General features: G+C 34.1%; 1 long non-coding RNA gene across 4 annotated transcripts in view; it reads right to left on the bottom strand.

Annotated features, from left to right (window-relative positions):
* Nucleotides 1–488: 488 nt before the first annotated feature.
* LOC143271106 (uncharacterized) overlaps nt 489–22,701 on the bottom strand; it is a 44,687-nt gene continuing 22,474 nt past the window's right edge. For 3 of the 4 annotated variants that reach the window (XR_013048331.1, XR_013048329.1, XR_013048328.1), the window contains 4 exons: nt 16,603–16,673; nt 6,616–6,668; nt 5,408–5,568; nt 489–3,840 (listed from right to left, as the gene is read on the bottom strand). This is a non-coding gene — a long non-coding RNA (uncharacterized LOC143271106). Of the gene's footprint in view, nt 3,841–5,407; nt 5,569–6,615; nt 6,669–16,602; nt 16,674–19,857; nt 19,942–22,701 lie in introns of all 4 variants that reach the window. The other variant, XR_013048330.1, reaches the window with a different exon arrangement.

Below are 22,701 nucleotides of genomic sequence, written 5' to 3'. Positions count from 1 at the left end.
ATAGTATTGTAAAATAAAAGAAAAAAAACTGAATATTAATATGGTAGGATTTTTTCAAAAGACAGAATAAGCTTTATAACATTTAAATATATGATAAATTCAACAACATTTATATTCAAAATGCAAAATGAATCTAAAAAGAATTACTGTAATAAAGTCATGTTTGAAAAATATTTTTCAAGCTACCTAATACATTTTGGAGAGTAATCTGACAGAAACATGTATTTTTTTAACATGCATTGGTGTGTTGCCTACATGTATGTCTGTGTGAAGTTGCCTGATCCCATGGAACTGGAGTTACAGATAGCTGTGAGATACTATATGGGTACTGGGAGTTTAACCTGGGTCCTCTGGAAGAGCAGTCAGTGCTCTTAACTGCTAAGCCATCTCTCCAGCCCTAAGATATGTATTGTTTAAAGAGCTGTTAAAGTAGGCACCAAATAGTTTCATGTGCTAGCAATATAAAAGGTAAAATAGAAGACTGAAAGTTTGTTTATGAAACATACTTTATTGAAGGATACACATTAAACTTTTATTAAAATCAGGGTATGAATAAGTAGTAAAGGCTATGTGATTTTAACTGATGCAGGTTATTTATCGCCTTATGACCATTTTTAATACTGTATAATTTGAATTTTCATTGTAAAGCTATTAAAGAAGAAAAATGTCAACTTTTACAATGTCTAATTTAATCAATATTTTAATTAGTTTTATTTTAATATCATCTTTTAAATTTTTTAATTAATTATTTGAAAATTCCATGCATTTATATAATGTGTTTAATATCCATCAACTACTACCTCCCTTCCCCTAGGTTCCTCTATCCTATCTTCCTCCCAACTTCATGTCCTCTTCTTTGTTGTTATTAATAACCCCATGAGTCAAATCAATGCTACCCATACATACATGGGTATGGGACTACCCATTAGAGAATGGCTATCATACTAGCAGCTATATCTCCAAAGAAGAGTGATTTTCTGTCTCTCAGTGGCCATTAACTGCAATAGCTTCTCCACTAAGGATAGGCTTCCAGAGGTTCCTCCCACCTACATACTGGATTTTTTTTTAATCTAGGTTGATCTTGTGAAGGCCTTGTGTATGGAATCTTAGCTTCTGTGACTGGATGTATGCAATAGCCCATGTTTTGTGCAGACATCCAAATTTCATATCCATTAGCATTTGTAATGTTCCCCAAGTCTTGTTTTGGAGGAAATTGATACAGAGGGCCTTTCTACAGCTTAGTACTCAAAATTACTTGAATTTAACTCTTTGATCAGTTGTGAGTCTCTGACTTAATACTACTCACTTTGAAAAGACTGTCTGACTAAAGTTTAGAGAGTCATAAATCTATGGGTATAAGCATAAATATTCAGAAATAAATTTGACAACAAGGCAATTTAACAAAGCAGTAACAATTACATGCCCCCCTTGGGCCCATAATCTCACAAGTTATGGGATTTTACCAGGAATGAAATTCTCTCCTGTGGAACAGGCCTCAAATCCATTAGAAAACCTTCAGTTATCCCATAACAGTCATGCCTTTATTGCACCTGTATAAGCATATCTTTTGGTAGTTGACACTATAGCATGCTGGATCCAGCACTGCTTAAGACCACAGTATCTGGCACATTGTAAGCTAGGCATCAGGGAAAGATTTTCTTTTAATAATGTTTTCTTCAAGTTCAGATGTTTTCTCCTATTTTTTGATGTTTTAATAGTTTTACATCAAGGCCTAAGATTGTATTAGTATCTTTATATGGCTTGAGATATGAAAGAACACTCACACTTCTCAAGTACCCAATCCACATAACCTTTTTTTGAAGACTATTATTTTCTAATTAGAATGTCTACAGCCTCATCCTCAGGGATACCAATAGGCATTACATGTTGTACATTACTCCTCACAACAAAGGCCATTCATATTCTAATTCACATGAAAGACACCTTCTTGTGAAAAGCACTGCAAACAGTATTGCTTAATGTGCCAGATCCACCAAAATATTCCTCAGTCCTTACAGTGTTCCTTCATGTTTTCATGAAGTCTTTATTTTTACATGGACAACATAATTTATGTTAAGGAGATGTGCACAATGCATTACTACTGTCTTGCCTTTTTCATTCTTTCCTAAGTGAGTGTTTAGCATAGAATGTTTCTGGTTAACTTAGGATAGAAATTTTCACTTTTGTTCTTCCTCAAATGCAAGCAGATTATTTAGTTATTGTTTATAAAGAGGCTGTGGCTTTATCATTAAAAGGAAGTTTGTAATCATTCAAAGCCATTGCATAAGCAGAAAAGATTAACTATTTACCCAAATTTTCTTTCTTTTTTTCCTTTTCTTCCTGTTTTTTTTTTCAAGACAAGGTTTCTCTGTATAGTTTTGGTGCCTGTCCTGGATCTCACTGTGTAGACCAGGCTGGCCTCGAGCTCACAGAGATCCACCTGGCTCTGCCTCCCAAGTGCTGGGATTAAAGGCGTGTGCCACCACCACCTGGCTATCACCCAAACTTTCTTAATGCAATAGTCCCACACTGTCTTCATTGATCTCCATAGTTCAACCCCAAAAGTACAGAATAATACACAAACCTGGAAACAGAGATATTGAGAAGAGTGAGATGGTATCAGGATAAAGATTGTATTGGTATTGTGTTCCACCACAAAAGATGACAAAAATTTTCTTCCCTGTTTAGACCTTAGAGTGAAAGAGCCCACGTGAACTAACAGAATTAGACAAAGCAGGTAAATCTCTTAGAAGCAAGTATTGCTACTCATTTTACTCTTCTTTGTACTAGGTTCTTCATATTTTATTTGTCAAGTATTTATAATTTTTGCTATTAATTCATAACAAGTTTAACATCTATTGTAAAAGAATAACTGAAATGTCTTATTGAGATATTTATAATTTCAACATAATTTGGATGATCTTTGATTTTTACATTACAGGTACAAGAAGAAAGTGGGATTTGTTGCCATATATATAAAGCATAAAGTAATCATTTTACTTATATATCAATTTTTATAGAGTTTGATTACTTAGATATATATATTTTTGATAGGATCTCATCATGTATCCCAGGCTGGTCTCAAACTCCTTTGACTACTAATCCTTCTACTTTCAAATGTCAAGTCCTGAAATTGCAAGTAAGTACTACATTCTTATAACTCTTTCTATATCTATATTAATAGGCTGCATGAATTATATTCTCTAGTACCGCTCAGCAGCCAGATTAACAACCCACAAAAATGTAATAATAGATTAGGTCAGTTATTCTTGATGTTGATTTTCATTTCTGTTGTTAAATGAGTGGAACCCTTAGCTGTGGCTTTAAGGCATTTTTTATCAAGTGCTATTGCTATGTTTCTGTCATATGTATCTCTCAGATTTCAGAGTTATAAGGGCACTCAACTCCATACTAACATATATATGACACATTAAGGTGTAAAATAAGAGCATATATGTGTTCAGCCATGAAGAGACATGTTTTCTTGTTTGTTTGTTTCATACCTTGGCACTTAAAGACTCTCAACTCCTGAACAATAAAATGAGAATGATGCACATGCAGGATCTCTGAAGCAAAGAATCTGATAATTTATGTCATAATGGAGAGAATGGATATCCCTTTTCCTACTCACAGTCTGGAGTGAAGAAAATCCCATTTGAGTCATCAAGAAACATTAGTGGAATAGAAAATCTTATAGTCTAAATTTGCCCATATATTGTTCCAAGTTCTTTGGTTTCTTGGGTTATTTCCTTGATGCATGATGGTTATCAGTATAATCTAACATTTTCCTTGCTGAGACACATGCTGCTAGTAGCCTGAACTTCCCTCAGCAAACTGAACCTGGAACATATTGAAGGAAATGCATAGACCAATATCAGAATAAGGATAAGTGTGAGTTAAAATATGGAAAACTTATTCTGAGAATTCTTTTAAAGAGAGAGAGACATTGGGAGGTATTAATATATATACATACATATATATATATATATATATACTAATCTACATTAACTAAAAATATTAAATTTGAAATAATAAATAATGTAAGAGAAGACTTGTGATCTAAAGTAGTTTACCAGCAAGTGGAAAACCTGATACCTCACATTTCCTAAGACAGAAATGTAATAAAATAAGACAATTTGATGGTTTCATTTATCTCTGCCTCTATCAGTATTTTAATCTATGATGATATAATTTTAACACATAATGATAAATATGATGATATTAAAAGCTCACAAGAACCCTGGAAGAAATCTGAATGTGTTTTTACCTTGAGGGAAAAAGTAACAGTCACTTGCATAAGAAACAAATATTGTTCAGAAAGCATATATGTATAAATTTTTATAGTTTGAAAAGCTGTAAATGATGTCTGAATTACACAAAACTAAATGACTAAAATGTAAAAGAGTCTTAAATATTGCATTCCATATGGTTAGTCCTTTTGTGAGTTAAAAGTAATAACAACTTGAAAATACAAAATATATTTGCCTAGAAACCCTCAGATTCTGAAGCTGATCTCACAAGAGGTACACAAGACAGTACTTGGAAACTGCCCAACACTGAATGTTCATTACTGACTTGTGACTGAAACTAATTATTAATGCTACCAAAATCATTGTCCATGTTGCACATTACGCTACACAGAAAGGCGCTGTTCATTTATTAGCACAAAAGAACAATGCCTTACTGAGTGGGGTACTGTACACAGCATCGTTGAAGGTAGCAGCTTTATCTTCTTAACATGGATACAAAGCAATTAAAAACCTTCAGATGACTCTATTCCTAGGGAACTTAATTTTTTACATTTTATTATATAGAATATTTTCCAAAGTATCCTGTGAGTTTAATTAACAAAAAGTAGTTGGTTCTAAGATTCAAGTAATGTATAGGTAATCATTTCTTTTCCTTTAGGGCCAATATTGAGATGGTAGCTGTTGTGCATTGCCTCACTCAAAGAAGTACCAATCATATTTTTTGTTAAATGAGTGGTACATCTTGAAGTGATACAGCACACATGGTATAACTGAAGATGGTAACCTTAGTCTGTTTCCTCTGCCATATCATTTAATAATCCTACCCATACACTCATTCCATGAATAATGAGAAGAACCTTCTCAAAGGACCTGAATGGCATTCATTCTTCTTCCTTCTCTTTTACCACCCTTGTCTTTCTTTTCTCTCTTAGTCTTTCCTTGTTTTATTACCCATTTGCTTTCTAGCCTTACAATGGCACAGATTTTAGGACTGAAAGAGAACAAGCATCCCCATTTGTCTCATATATATATATATATATATATATATATATATATATATATATATATATATATATATATATATTACCAGTTTTCATTACCCTGCTACTTTGTATACCACAAAAGTCAGTTGTTTTAGAATTAGTCACTCATTATACCTGCATATCACAGGCTACATGAAGGTGAAGTTCAGTAGGAATAGTGCTGTAAAGGATAATCTTCTCAGAAACACAATTTCTTTATAATATAATGTGGAAACAGACTGGGTATTCTCTTGTCCAAGATGAAGGCCTGCTACAGTGACCACAGCATCCATGAACTTAAAAGTCAAAGATTAAAAGATAAGAAAATTAAATAATTAATATATACAAATAAATATGAAAGCAATAAAAATAACAATTCTCAAAACAATGCAGTACAAACAATAAAAGATTTAAAACATAATTTAAAACTTGAAGTAACACATAGCATTCACTTATCAAAATAGGAGTAAGAGAAACATACAAAATGCAGTATATTCAAATACAGCCAAAAAATGCAAACAAGGAAAATAATAATAGTAGCAACAAAACTACATTGTAAATATAAGAAAAAATAATACCATAAAGTGTATGAAAAAGGAAGCATTCAAAGAAAGGGGCTAGAGAACATCTCTACATATATAAATATGATATTCTTTACACACACACACACACACACACACACACACACACACACACACACATAAGCTTCATTTCACAGTAATCCAAGACAAACCTAAAATTAAACATCCCAGGAGTTCTTACAGCTGGAGGAACATGTATAACATTTACTTTTCTGAGCTTTCCTTTAGGTGCCTCTTGTGCAAGGAGTTTATGATACACAATCTAAAATTAAAATCTTCAATTTCTCTTAAAAATATTTGGAAAGTCACTTTGAGACTATATTTTAAGAAATCTGATTTGAAATTCATGATAACTACAGAATGATTTTGATTATGGAGTATCTAATAGCATCTCCATGCTACATATGTAAGGGATGTTTCTTTTATTTTTCAGCTCTAATCCACACTCATAAACTAATTAGGACTCTAAAACATAGGGTGACACAGAGGCTTTTGCTATAGCAAATGTACTGAATTTTTCCAAGTGTATTACAGACAACTGATCTTTGCTTTAATGTCAAAATTTTACAAGCAAAGTATTCCAGTGTGTGAAGAGAGAGGAATAATTACAAGACCATGAGTGATTAAGTCATTTGGAATCACACTAACTAGTATCTAACAGTCACAATCCCTCAAGATAATTTTCCCCTCACATTGGTTTATAGTAACTGGGAAAGCTGGTGTTTTATCTCTCCCAGACACCATGAATTTTCTTATATTTACCTCCAGTCATTGCCCTTATAATTAGAAAAGGTAGTGCATCCAAGGCATGAATCCTAAAAAACAAAATTGTTAACAGAAATTGAATAAGACCCAAAGAAACAGAAATGTATTATACTTTGACACTATCCCTGGGGAAAATTATAATCATATTATTTCAATTCTCTATAAATTGATCTCTAGGAAAAATGTGAACTTAGAAATATACTTTACAATACTCCTTTCCTCAAAATCAGATCCAAATTAGTCAAAGACCTCTATTGGAAACCCGAAACACTAAAACTGCTAGAAGAAAACAGACGGTGCTGTGGAACACTCTTTGTGCAATAAAGAGCTGACTGGCCTATATGTGGGCAAGAAGATATTGCGAAGGAGAGCTAGAGTAGGAGGATACTGGGAAGAAGAAGGTGGAGTCTAAGGAGTTGAGAGCCAGAACAGAACAAGCAAATGGAAAATACATACATGAGGTAAACAAGCCCTGTTGCAGCACATAGATTCATAGAAATGGGGCAATTTAAGTTGTAGGAGCTGTCTGGATACAACCCTAAGCTATCAGCCAAAAATTTACAATTAATATTAAGTCTCTGAGTGGTTATTTGGGAAGCGGCTGAAGGAACAGAGGGATGTTAATCTGATTGATTTGTGAATATTTGTTCTGAAGGAACAGAGTTGATCACAGTCCCAAGGAAAAACTCCATCTACAAGGCAGAACTGTAAAACATCTATATAGGTGTAGGAAAGGACCTTCCAAACCAGATTCCATTTGCCAAAGAATTAAGGCCAAATATTGCCAACTGGGGTCACATCAAGCTAAAAATGCTTCTATACAGCTTGGAAAAAATCTAGTAAAGAACAAACCCACAGTATAGGAGAGAATCTTAGCCAGCTATACATCTGTATTTTCTTCCCAGTAGAGTAGAGAAGAAACTACAAGTCTCACAAAGCTTTAACATAGGTGCCTTCTGCACAGTGTCACTCAAAATTCTTCAGATCCACATGTGGTTCTGGTTTGTTTATCTACTCCAAAAAAGGAATGGATATTTATTAACAATAAAAATGAAGTATAAACTAGATTTGCACTTATTCACCACTAGGTACATAAATGATGAGACTATTGTGGTTTCAATAATATATATCTATTTATACCTACAGACACCCATAGGTATCTGTAGCTGGATAGGAAGGCAGTTGCTCATTTTTGCTGTGTAGCCATTTTATTCCTCCATGGTTTTAAGCTATGTTATCACCTCTCTCACATGAAACCCCATAATCTTTTTGTTGTTGTTGTTCTCATTGTCTTTTTGGAAACACGTGTTTCCTTTCTTACCTTGACTTGTGCCATTCATGGAGTTACTCAGAGTCAACTCTAACCCACAACCTTGCCCCTAGGACTTTCCAGCATATTGTAGAAAATCATTGAGGATTTGGGAGTAAAATTGAAGGCTTGGACTTCCCAGAACTTGACTCCTGTGCAGAAGCATCATGTGGAATGTTTTTTTGATTATCCATTTGATATGTTAATGTAATTGAGATTGCTAATATTACAAATTATTTTTAGACCCATATCTGTGCACCCAGTCAAAGTTTGTATAGTTTGACTTTATTTCTGAAATAACCTTTTGAATAACATTGATTAATATCCCTCCAACCTCAGAACCAAATGATAAACTAGAACATATTCCTGAGAGAAATATTAGGAGGTATTAGTCTAATGAGTGGTCACCAGCCATCCAGATTGTCCAAGAACAGGGCACAAACACTGAGGGTCTTCCAAGGCACCAACAGCTCTACCTTTAAATTGGTTAACAGACAAGACTGTATGGGTTCAGCAATGGCCTTTAACAGCAGAGAAACTCCAGGCTTTAGAAGAGCTGGTAGAAGAACAGTTAAATGCTCAGCATATTGAAGAATCAACCAGCCCTTAGAATCCTCCTGTACTTGTTTTTAAAGAGAAATCTGGTATATGGATAATGGACAGACCTAAGAGCAATTAACAAGGTAATTCAGCCAATGGACTCTCTACAATCTGAAATTCCTGTGCCTACTTTATTACCTAAAGGATGGCCTCTTATAGTTATCAATTTAAAAGACTGCTTCTTCTCAACACCCTTACAAGAAAAAGACAGAGAAAGATTTGCCTTCACAGTGCCTAGTTATAATTCTCATCTGGATAAGAGATAAAAATGGAGGGTTCTCCCAAAAGGGGTATTGAATAACCCAACCCTGTGCCAATATTTTGTACAATAGCCATTGGAAGTAATACGTAAACAATTTCCTAAATCTATAATTTATCCTTACATGGAAGATATTTCACTAGCTGATTCAAATGAAGATAATTTGGAAACAATGTTTGAAAAAGTAAAGAAAATTTTGCCTGATTGGAGATTGCAAATTGCTCCTGAAAATATACAAAGAGGAGATTCTCTGAAATATTTAGGATGTAAAATAGGTCTACAAAAAATTCAACCCCAAAAAGTACAAATTAGGAGAGATCAAATATGGAACCTTAATGAATTTCAAAGATTATTTGGAGACATTTCCAATCTATGATCTGTTGTTGGGGTAAAAAAAAATGATGAACTGAGTAATTTGTTCGAAACCTTAGAAGGTGACAAGGACTTAAATAGTCCAAGAGAATTATCAGCTGAAGCTGAGAGAGAATTGGCCTTGGTGGAAAAGAACATACAGGAAGGACACATGGATCCAAAGCTTGATTGCATTTTGGTTATTTTACCCTTTAATTCTCCTACATGAATTTTAATGCACAGGGAAGATATTAATTCAGAATGGATATTTCTACCAAAAAACATAGTAAAAAATTAAAAACTTATGTGGAAAAGATCTCTGACTTGATTTTAAATGGAATATTGAGACTTCATCAATTAGCAGAGATAGACCCAGCAGAAATTGGAGTACTTTTAGCTAAGGATAAAATTGACAAATTATTGGCAGAAAGTGAACATTGGCAAAGAAATTGCAGTAATCTTTTGGAGGACATTAAGAGCAAATATCTCAAAAGTGATAGAATTCAACTTATAGAGATAGATGATTGAATTCTGCCTTGAATTGTTGGCAAAACACCCCTATCTGGAGCCTGCACATTTTATACAGATGTAAACAAACAAGGAAAGACAGGTTACAAGTCAGAAAATTGAAGTGAAATGGTTCAAAGTCCTTCTAATTCAGTTCAAATTTGGAATTGTATGCTATATGTTGGTATTGATGATTTTTTCTGAACCTCTCAACATAGTTACTGATCTCAGTATGCTGAAAAAGTGGTCTTATATATTGAGACTGCAGAATTTATCCCGATGAATTAACATTGTTATTTATTCAGGTACAAGATATAATCAGGAATAGAAAGCATCATTTATACATAACTCACATCCTATCACAAATGTGTCTACCAGGCCCTCTAGTACAAGGTAATGATGACATTGATAAACTATTGATAGGTAATGTGCTGGCAGACTCAGAATTTCATTTAAAAAAAAACATCATGTCAATAGTAAAGGTTTAAAAAAGGATTATTCCATAACCTTGCAAAAAGCCAAGGAAATTGTGAGGAAATGTCCTACTTGTTCTTTTTACAATCAGACTCCACTATCAGCAGGATATAACCCAAATGGTACTCAGAGGAATGAAATCTGGCAGATGGATGCATTTCACTTTGCAGAATTTGAAAAATTGAAATATGAACCACACCATTGATACTTATTCAGGATTTCAATAGGCAACCACTCTGAGTTCTAAAAAAGCTCACTCTGTAGTCATGCATTTGCTACAAGTTATGGCCATCATGGATATACCTGTACAAATTAAAACTGACAATGCTCCAGCATATGTCTCTGGTAAGATGAAATAGTGTTTTGCTTATTACAATATAAAGCATATTACAGGTATACCACATAATCCTACAGGCCAAGCAGTCATAGAAAGATCAAATCAAATTTTAAAGGATATTCTAAATAAGCAGAAAGGGGTAACAAAACCCCCAGAAATAGGTTACATAATGCTCTATTAACTTTGAGTTTTCTCAGTACTAATGAGAAAGGAACAACTGTGGAGAGACATTGACTAATAGAAAAAAGCTACAGAATTAAATCAGCCTATATACTTTAAAGATGTACTGACCTCAGAATGGAAACCAAGATATCTGTTACATTGGAGACGAGGTTTGCTTTTGTTTCTACAGGAGAAGATAAGCTATGAATACCATCAAAATTGATAAAGGTTCAATTTGATCAAGAGATATCTCTTAATTAGAAGAGTTATTAATTCATTGACCAACATGACCATCAAATTTGAACTAACTTATACCACTAACAAATGCTTTTCATTTAATCAGATATAACTTGCCAAAATTGAACCTCCCAAAATTTAGGCTTGGGGAAGTGTTTTGTTTTTTTCTTTCAGGAGAATGAAGGCTAAGGAATATCAAGAACAGTGAACAAATGAGACATCTAAAGATAAAAGAAAAATCATCTGAAAAAAATGTCCCAGCTGGGTGGTGGTGCTGCACGTCTTTAATCCTAACACTCAGGAGGCAGAGACAGGTGGATCTCTGTGAGTTCAAGTCCAGCCTGGTCTACAAAGTGAATTATACACAGGACAGGCTCCAAAACTACAGAGAAACCCTGTCTCAAAAAAAAGTCCCAAGAGTAAATTGGCCTATTGGTATATCATATATAAAATTTCGTGAGTTTTCCTAAATGTTTTTGCTCTTCTCTACAGACACTTAACACAAATGGTCTTTTTGTAGTCCCAGTTGAATTAAAAATTAAAGCTGGCTTTGTAGTTGGATAATGGCTCTCTTCTTCTCTAAACCCAAGCATGTTTGTTAAAAGTAAAATGCAATATCTCTGTATCATGTCAGAAGAAAGAGCCATCTGATATGGGATGGAAGAAAACCAAAATTAAGGGACTATTCTATTGTCACTAATCTCAAATCTTTGCTTCTATTTTGACTCTTTAAACTTTTCTTAAGGTATGAATTTTATATCAAAATTTGTAAGATTTATATATATATATATATATATATATATGTGTGTGTGTGTGTGTGTGTGTATTTGTGTGTGTGTGTGTGTGTTTATACTAAACTTTTTTATGATATTATTGGTCCTATAGAGTACTAACTATTTCTAGAAAAAAAGGCTTTATTTAGCTTCCTATACATGTTTTTGTGTAGGAGTCTCTACCAGTTTTCTGCAGTGAATCAAGACCTGGCCTAACAGCAATTCTGAAGTCTCCAGAAAGATGATGGGGCCTCACAACAATGACTCCATATGGACAATAATAATACCAATAAGCTGACAAATGTCACCAAAAAATCAGCTTTGAACTGCAAACTGTTCAGGATAATTTCGAGATGGTTAGCTGGGATGATCCAGCCTTACAGACTACTGGAGCAAGGACTTGAGATAAGCCCTGCACTTTCAAATTATGTGGAGAATGGACAACAAATGATACAGCTATGACTCCCAGGACTTGGCAATTAACCCAATTTTTTTCAGGATCCCCTAAAGATGCCTTCATCCACAAACAGCAGGAAGCAATTTTAAGAACACAATGCCCATATTCCCTAGAGGTGGAGCATGCGGTTTATGGTCTTTCAATGGGTTTGGGGTATGGAACAATTGTTATTGTTTAGGCTGGTTGGTTACAAGTTGTTATTGTTAATGGTCAGGAAAAGACTAAACAAGGGAGATCAGATTTAAGGTTCCTGTTTAAAAAAAAGAAAGAAAAAGAAAAATGATATAGATAAGAGGTAGATACTGTGGGATGTTCTGTATGACAAATGTGTTAATAAATAAAACACTGATTGGCCAGTAGCCAGACAGAAAGTATAAGTGGGACTAACAGAGAGGAGAATTAAGGTAACAGGAAGGGAAGGAGGAGACTACCTGGAGCCGCCACCAGGACAAGGAAGATGTAAGTTACCAGTAAGCCACTGAGCCACATGGCAAAGTATAAATTAATAGAAATGGGCTGAATATAAGAGTAAGAGCTAGAAAATAAGAGTTCTGAGCTAATGGCCAAACAGTTTAAATAATATAATGTCTGTATGTTTATTTTATAAGTGGGTTAAGGGACTGCTGGTGCTTGGCGGGACCCGGAGAGAAAACTCCAACTACAAATGGCACACAACGGCTCGAATTTCCACCTTAAACCTGGCTTACTCCCCCTCTAAATCCAGGCATATTGCTTTAAAAAAATGTTAAAAGATTCTTGTGTCCCAAATCAAAAGAGCCTTCTGATGTGGGACAGAAAAACAACAATATTTTTATTTAAAACAGGTTGATTATAAATGTAATCTCTTTATAAAAAAGAAAAGGAGATATGATATAGATGTGTAGGATATAAAGATGATAGAATAAAAGGGTAGATTAATGAACCTACTTTTATAGAGCAACAATTTTGTTAAAATGTTTTACATTGGTATAGATTTTAGTTTATGTTTAAAATGTTTTACACTGGTATAGATTTTAGTTTATTGATACAAACTTGAAGTTAATTTTGTTATACTGTGTATATATTTTTACTCTTGTTTAAGGTATTATGTTTGTATAGCTCATTTAAAATTGTAATGGATAATTAAAAATAGATTAATAGTCATCTATGATAATCATACTCATAGCCATGTTAGTAAAGTCTTCTAGGTATACATAGATATATTTTAGATAGATAGGTAATATTCAAATACTTTGAAGACCTACAGAATATGGCATTTAAAATGTCTTAAACATTGAAACATTTCTGAACAGTAAGACATGTCTGCTTCTGGCAGCACTGATTTACTTCAGAGAGGAGGATGAACATCAAAGACACTCTATATGGAGTTTATCTTCACCTTGGCAAAAATAGGCATTTGGAAAAGAAACTGTTCTTGCCTGGAGTGCTTGATCGACTAGACATGCAGGACCCCTAAAAAGGTGACCACTGAACTTTGCTTGGCAAAATGGTCCTTTAGGTTCCTGCTTCAGAAAGAAAACTGCCAGATATTCTACAGGACACAAAGAAAAATGACTGAGAGATTCTAGCCCTGGGCCTAAAGACAGATGCCCCTATTCTACAAGAGAACTTTGTATTAATTTCCAGGCTGCCAGCTGTCTCTGTCTACCCTGCAAGACTCCTGAAAGTTGCTTACATAATTCTCCCATTTCTCAGTTAATATTATATTCTTCTGAGGTCTTTTATGTAGTTAAAACTAGATAGTTATAATTTCCCTTAGTTATGATAAAAGATAAGTTAGATATGAAACTTTAGACTCACAAATATAAGATAGATAGGATATCTTCTTTAATTTCGCCTAGTTATTATAATAGACTAGATATTATAACTGTAATTCTTGCTTGATAATTGTTTTGTTATTTGTAATTTTACTATGTAAAAGTTAAAACCTTTCTTTTTTTAAAAAAAGGGAAAGTAATGTGGGATGTTCTGTATGCAAATAAGTTAATAAATAAAACACTGATTGGCCAGTAGCCAGACAAAAAGTATAGGCGAGACTAACAAAGAAAAAAATTAAAGGAATGAGAAGGGAAGGAGGAGACTGCCTGGAGCCGCCACCAGGACAAGGAAGACGTAAAGTACCAGTAAGCCACCGAGCCACATGGCAAAGTATAGATTAATAGAAATGGGCTGAATATAAGATTAAGAGCTAGACAATGATAGGCCTGAGCTAATGGCCAAGCAGTTTAAATAATATAAACGTCTGTATGTTTATTTTATAAGTGGGTTAAGGGACTGCCAGGGCTTGGCAGGGCCTGGAGAGAAAACTCCAACTACAGTAGATTATTGAATCTACTAAAAAAACAGATATAGAGATTATAGAATAAAGGGTAGATTTTTGAATCTACTCTGAAAATAAAAAATAGAGGAAATAGATATGATATAGATGAAAAGTAGATTATTGAATCTACTTTTAAAAAGCAACAACTAGTTTTAAATTTTTTACATTGGATTTGATTTTTGTATATTGTATACACATTATATATATTGATACAAACTTGAGATTGATTTGTTAGAAAATGCTATACATATATTTCTAACCCTGTTCAAGATATTGTACCTATCCAGTTCATTTAACAATGTAATGCAATTTGCTAATCTGTGAATGTTATTATTACCACCTACTAGGATATAAAGAAATGCAAGTTAGTAGTTAGTCATTACAATCAATCTTGAAGTCATACTAGATATTCTTTCAAGGTCAAGCAGAGATATATTTTAGATAGACAGATCATCTTCAAACCCTTCAGAGATCTACAGAATATGCCATTTAAGATATTTAAATAACATAGATTGATTTTCCTTTTTTTATGACTTTGATATATATCTGCTCCTGACAACACCAATCTACTTCAGAGAAGATATGGACATTGAAGAAAATGCATAAGGAGTTAATTTTCATTGTGGCAAAAGTTAGCCACTGGGCAAGAAAGTGCCCTTGTATCAAATGCTGACAGTATGTTATCCAAAATGGACAGACAGGAAACAAAACAAAGGACTACTGATCCTTGCCAAGATAAGTGTGGTGGCAGCTTTGGCAACAGGTGTCCTCTGAGACCAGGACAATATGAAGTGAGTTTGCAATCTTGAAACGGTACAGTGCCACTTTTTTCAAAAGCAGCTGAACAGGCAATGGACCGATGGCTTATGGTGTGCAGTGGAACAGTAGCTGAAACAGTTATTCTTGAAGGGGTAACTAGGCTTCTGAAGTCTAACCTCTCAATGGTAGACTGGCATTTAATAAAAAAGATGAAGCCACCCACAAGCCGAGAAGAATGGGAAGCTTAATTCCAAAAACACCACCAATTTCTAGAATTTAAAATCCTTAATCATAACAGGACACTGGTGGAATTCAAGTTTGTCTGGTACATAGAATACTCTCACCTAATGTGAGGTCGAGCTATAGGCCTTGTGTGCATCCTACTTCACAAATGAGTCTGTCAGATACACTAGGCCTGTAGGACAATGATGATGTCCCAGTGTGCAGAGAAATGTCAGGTGACTGTACAGGCATCTGGCTGTTTCTGTCAAACCACATTTTTTTGGAAGTCATTTGTTTGTACTTCCTGTTTTACTAGGTAATATTATTTCCTTCTCAGGTCTCTGAAGGAGTTGAAGATGAGATAGTTATAATTCCAGTTTCCCTTCTTAAGAAATTCAGAAAAGAAACTAACTAAGAGGTGTTAAATGTATATATTTGAAAGACATCATAAGATATTTTTCTGTTGGTAATATAAGTTAGGATAGAAAGTGAATTGGGACTCACCAAAATAGGATAGATAATGAAATATTTTCTCTGAATTTGTCAAATGCAAATAGACTAGACATTGTTGATGTATGTATTGCTTGTATATATTGTATATAGTTATTGTACTTACTGTATATATTTTTATATTAGTTATAACTTTTTTATTTTTTATTTTTATTAGACAAAAAAGGGAAATGTGGTGATATTTTATTTGTGCTTTAATAAATAAAGCTTGCCTCGAGATCAGAGGAAAAAGGCCAGCCATTTTAAGTAAAAAAGAAGTCAGGCAGCACATGCCACTAATCCTAACATTTAGCAGACAGGATCTCTGTGTGTTCAAGGCCACCCTAGGGAACAGAGCCACGTGTGCTGACACAGGCCTTTGATCCCAATACCAACCATAGAGGTCTGGAGGTCTGTATAGACAGAAAGTAACAGAACTATGTAAGAAGTGGAAATGATGTAGTTGGGCCAAGAGAGCCAATGAGAGAACAGAACAGAAAAGGCATATAAATGTAAGCATATAGAAAGAAACTCTCTTTGGAAGCTGCAGAGTTGGTGGGGTGAGGTTAGCTCATGGTTTGTCCTATTTCTCGGATCTTTCTCTTGGGCTTTAACCCAAATTTCTGGCTCCATGTTTTTTTATTTATTAAGGTTATTTAGAAATTCCTCTACACACTTGTACTCTACCCATTGATTATATAACAAAGTAATTGATTCCAATCATGTACCTTAAAATTCTCTCCTTAGTCTGTGTTTCCATCTCTCCATTTCACTTTCATCACAGTGTTAGGAACAGATTCTACAAAGACAGCAAAAGAAAAAGTAAACACATATCACAATAAATAAAAAGAAAATGATAACAAAATAGTTCAAAGAATACCTACAGTTTTCTGTATGCTATGAACTACTTTATATTAGTAGCTCATAAAGGAGTCAACATATTTCCAAGGGAATGAAAACTTATGCTGATATATAAGACTTGTTAAACAGATTTGAACATTGCTGGTGGGACTAAGTTCTGTGGAAGAATAGCAGTCTAGAAGAGTACAAAAATTCCAGATGGATATGTTGTACATGTATCATTCTAGTGCCTGGGAAACAGGGTCAGGAGGATCATGAGTTTACTGTCTGCTTGTGGCCCATAGTAAGACCCTGTCTCATAAACAAAACAGCAGCAATAAAATCTTACATAATCAAACAACTTGATTTAACAGTAAAAATACATCCATATATTGTTCACTAAATAAGCATATGTAACACTCCCCATTTCATTCTATTTTCATTTCATTACAATGGGAGTCTTTCAACTTACTGGCAAACACCTGTTATTGTTCAAAAAGTTGAAAGAAACAGGGAATTTAGGGTCATATATACAATTCATAAAGTAGTGTTCCACTTTATCTTAGCTTCCACAATGAGAAAAGAAAAACATGTAATTTTCATCAAATTCAAACATTCTTTCAAATGAGCATTTTCTTGACTCAAAATATCAGGGAGGGGCTATTTAGATGATTCAGCAGTTAAAACCACTTGGTGCTCTTGAAGAGGATCCAAATTTAGTCTTTAACACCCACAGCAGGTAGCCTACAAACATCTGGAATTCTAGTTCTGAAAGAAGATCTGATGTTGTTTCCTGGATTATGTGGGCATGTGTACAAAATGTGGGCAAATACACACTTACACACATAAAAATCAGTCTTAAAAAGGAGAAAAAGAAAATACCAATGAGAGAAGATATACTGGGTTTATTCTGAGAAGCCTGAGGGAACTGGGAAAGGACTAGGGATCACTAAAAATATGAAGCCACTAAAAAAGCAGGAATAAAATGGTAGTTTATGACAGAATCCCACTACTTTGGATGTGGAGGAAGAAAGTTTAAAATTACTAAGTCATCTTGTGCTGATATGCTAGATTCCTTCTAAAAAAATAAACAAATAATAATAAATAAACAACATGAACAACAAAAATAAAATAAAAGGGTAGAAATAAGTTAACAGATTTGTACCTAGAAAACAATTTAGGCTAAAATAATTATAATTGTTATTCACAGAGGTGATCATAAACACTTTAAAATCTGTTCTCACTTGGTTTAAATAACACTGCTTATGAATTTCAGGAGAAAACATCTTATTTGAGGACTTTTTCAGAGTCCCTCTCATTCCTCAGATTTCCTTCATAGAATTCACTTTAAAAAGTGCCTGATGTAGATCAGGAAGAAGAGCAGAGATTGTGTACAGGGGCAGAGACATGGGGGAGATGTATCTCTCCTCTAAGGGATACATCTTTCTGCATGCAGTTAAGCAAAACTACTCATTTACCGTGCCATTGTACATGCCATACATGATATATGTTACTCTACTACAGAGATGTTAATCACATTTAATTATGCATGATTGCCATACTCTGGAGTAAAGTACCACATACAGCTTGTAGTGATTAACACTTACAATATTTGCACTGAAAATGACAGCATTAGGAAAATTAAATCAATAAACCACAGACTGAGAAAAAATATGTAAACTATGTTTCTGTGAAATAAATTATAATTAGTATAAAGTGCCTTAAAAATCCCACTGTGAGAAATTCAGAAATCCAATAAATTAGGAGAAATATAATACTTTGTAACAGAAGATTGTGTATTTCTGGCTAATAAATATGTTAAAAGTTACTCAATATTTAATATTAGTCAAGACATCCTGCACAACCAGGTATGGTTGCACACAACTTTAATCCTGACCCTCAGGAGGCAGGGACAGCTGATCTCTGTGAATTCCAGACCAGCCTGGTCTACATGTTGACTTCCAGGACAACTGAGGCTACATAGAGCGTACCTGTCCCAACCCCAGTTGCCATCAGAGAGCATTCATCTAGTAAATGATAGAAACAGATGCAGAGAGCCATAGCCAAACATGAAGGCAAGCTCAGGGAATCCTGCTGAAGAGATGGAGGATGGACCATAGGAGCCAGAAGGGTCAAAGACATTGCAAGGGAACCCACAGAAACCATTAACCTAACCTGGGCTTATAGGAGTTCATAGTCTGGACCAACAACCAAGGAGCCTACAAGGAACAGGCCTAGGTAGGCCTTCTGCATGTATGTGACAGTTGTGTAGCTTGTCCTGCTTGTGGGAACCCTAGCAGTGGGAACAGGGGCTCTAATGCTTTGGCTGGCTTTCAGGAACCTATTCCTTATATTGGGTTGCCTCATCCAGCCTTAATACAAGGGCAGGATCTTAGTCTTAACTTCATGTGCCAAACTTTATTGATGCCCTTACTGACAAGAAAAAGAGGAGTGCATTGGGGATTAGCAGAGGAGGAAGTGGGGAGGATATGAGGAGAGGAGAGAGGGAAACAGGAGTCAGGATGTAAAATAAATGAATAAAAGTAATTATAAAAAAGATAATAGAACAAAACAAACAAAAATCCTGAACATAAACAAAAGATGTTACCTTTAGGAAGTAACAAAATTATAACAATGTAAAGTTTTCTGGTTACTATGTATAAAATTGGTAAATAATTCACCCCTCAATAAAATAGTCAGAAGATTATATGTAGACCTGTGCAGAAAAAAAAGATTTAATAAAGAAGAGAAAAATTAAAGAACTGAGAAGCAGGGGAAAATTTGAGGAGGCCTGAAAGAGAAGTATTGAAATAAGTGAGGGAAACTAATAGAAAAAAAATGAGTTCAAAGATTTGGGGAAGTGTGTAGGAAATTTTTCTGCAAAAAAAGAATTGTGAAAATTAATACTCCACAAGTAACGAGGATCATTATGATCAAACTGAAAGTCTCGCTCTTGTGTCTGTCACTTGACTTGAAAAAGTGTATGAATCTGTATAAAAATAACTTTTGTTGCTGTTTTACAATTTTCACTTGCTATGATTTACTCTGAAAATTTACATAAGAGACTATTTTGAGGAAGGTGGTGAATGAATACCATACTTGCCCCACAAGATAAACTTTTATCTGTATGTAACAAGGCATACCTAAATCATTACAGCAGCATCACCATATAATCTGTTTTATGTCACTCCACTTAAAGATGTATAGTTACATTTCATTTCCATTGCCTGAAATAGGGTAAAGCATATGGTGTATTTAAAAATGGCAGTTATGGCTAAATACCCACTCATGAACTTTTAAAACAACTGCAGTATTTGTTCAAATTGTCTGTAAACTTTAACATTTGTTCAGAAGACTATCACAAACTACTTGACTGTTCTCCACCATCTATTTCTGCCTGAGTGATTACTATTTGTGTTTTGGTCTTTCACATGGAAACTAAGAAACACTGATTCTTCCTTCCTAGATTGTATGTCTGATGGAATAATTGTCACTGTATGTTATGTGCCTTTTCCTTTCCCCATTATTATAAGAAAGTAATAAGGGGAAGTGTGAATTCAACAAACCCAACTACAACAAAGAGAATATACATCATTTACATGTTGGGCCTATTTTCTCAAAGATCTTAGGCATTTTTCTGAAGTACATATCAGTCCTTGAATCACAGAATAAGTACTGAAATCACACATGATATCCAGGAAACAAATAAAGAAAATGACTAGTGATTGCTAGAATGGAAATTGTGGACATCTATTTTCTTCCTTATACTCTGGACACACAGGAGGTTAGGAAGGGAGAGGGACAGACAGACAGACAGACAGACAGAGACACACACACACACACACACACACACAGAGACAGAGACAGAGACAAAGAGAGAAACAGAGACAGAGACACAAAGACAGAGACAGAGAGACAGAGACAGAAAAGGCAAGAGTAAGAGCAAGAACAAAGAGAAAGACAGAGCGAGAGTGAGAATGAGAGCAAAAGGGACAGATATAGAGTGAGAGAAAGAGCAAAGAGAGATAGAGAGAGAGTTAGAGCATGAAAGACAGAGAGCTAGAGATTGATAAAGAGAGAGGCAGAGATAGAGAGCTAAGTTTTCTGGGCATGCTTTTGCATTTTTTTCATCTAACATACCCAAGACCAGGTACTTGTCAAAGCTAACTTTCAAGCAATATCTGATTTGTCTCAGTGTTGTTGCCTATCAGTCTGCTTACTCTATTTTCTCATCCATGTTGTTTTCCTACAAGATAGCTTGATAAGTTGTTTTCTATTAAAATATTTTGAAATTTTATCGGACATTGTATACTATTTAATATCTCATTTTTAATATTTATTATCATATTAAGATAAAAATAATATAATTACAATATTATATAAATAATAAAATATTTATACTTGCTTTTATTATGACAGGCAAGTAGTGTGGATTTACGTTCTCATGGCATCCTACTGATAATCTAATAACAAATTTGAACATTGATTAATATTGCTACTTTGAAGTGGCTCCCCTCACTGTAGCTCCAATGGCATCATCCCAAAAAAAGTGGAGCACAAACTGGGGATGGTTTAATGACCTCCTAGAAGAAGAGAAAATGTAAACTATTCCACAACTAGTCCACAGAGTGTGGAACTCAGTCTACAAAGTAAAATTCCAGGATAGATACTTATCTCTCACATATCACTGGTGAATATGTGTGCCTCTCTGTAATCTTCCCTTAAACAACTTTATATGAAAAGATGATAAGATGAGGAACACAATAAAAATGAACACAAATGTCACATGTATTGATAAGAAGACCAAATTTCACATGCTTTATTTCTAGTTCAGTTTTAATGTCTAGGCCTAACCCAAGGGAACTCTATTTTAATCTTTACCTTTTGTGTTTATAACTGTGAAAAGACATCATATAAGTTCACTATATACATTCCAATATAAGATATGTCATCTAACTTCCTAGCTCTCCCATCTAACAACCATTGAGCAAGTCACCTTATGGGAAAAAGCAGTTTCAGCTACTGTAGAAGTTAAGAGGTATTTACAGACTACAAATACCCAAATGCTCAATTTATGAGATTCTTAGTCTCTAGTCTTATTTGATCCAATTTTTATTCAGTCTCAAACTATTTTGAATGTATTTGTTCTAATCTTCCAATTGAATCTAATTTCATGAGGTGTGAAATTAAATGATGATAATTAAGAGCTTGCATATTAACTCTATGGTGTCAAGAGTAAATAAGAAAGAATACATATTAGGTAATCACTAACATCACTAAAACTCAGATGCTGGTTTATCTCTGAATACTGACATTTCTTTCACACACAAATACTATAATGACTCAATAGTAGAGGAAAAATTAGAAACTCACTCAGAAATTATAAAATTACAAATCTCCCCTATAAACCTGTTTATGTCATAGCTTTTTTTATGTCATAGCTTTTATAAAAGCTGATTCTGTAGGGAGGTTTCTGGCATAAAAATAAAAGACAGTGACTATATTTAGTTAGCTCAAAATTTCATGAATTTTTATTTTAGTTACTACTTCTGAAAATTGCAAAGTAGTGATCACAATTGAAACAGGTGTGCAAATTTTTACTTGCTAAATACTGTTTTTTTTTTGTTTGTTTGTTTATTTGTTTTAAATAGCCTTGTGGTAAATCAAGTCTTTTAACATCAATACCATCATATGGTAATTATTTGTGGTTAAAGGTGGTTACTTTAGTTTTGAATTCCTACATAAAACCCAAATGGAAGTATAAAAAAAAATAAAACTACCAAAGATGGTAGTTTGCGAATCCATGTAATTGTGTTTCTATGTGCATACATGCTTGAGTGAAAAGGCATGTGTGGTATGCAGGATGTATGTGTTTATATGTGATAGACTTGATAATGATTCCATTAGTTTTACAAATGAATAATGAAGGTATGATTTATGACATTATCTCGATATTCATAGAAACAAACATGATCTAATTGCTACAT

The sequence above is a fragment of the Peromyscus maniculatus genome, chromosome X (genome assembly GCF_049852395.1).
Source record: "Peromyscus maniculatus bairdii isolate BWxNUB_F1_BW_parent chromosome X, HU_Pman_BW_mat_3.1, whole genome shotgun sequence".
Classification (NCBI taxonomy): domain Eukaryota; kingdom Metazoa; phylum Chordata; class Mammalia; order Rodentia; family Cricetidae; genus Peromyscus; species Peromyscus maniculatus.
This window is presented reverse-complemented; position numbering and strand designations above follow the sequence as displayed.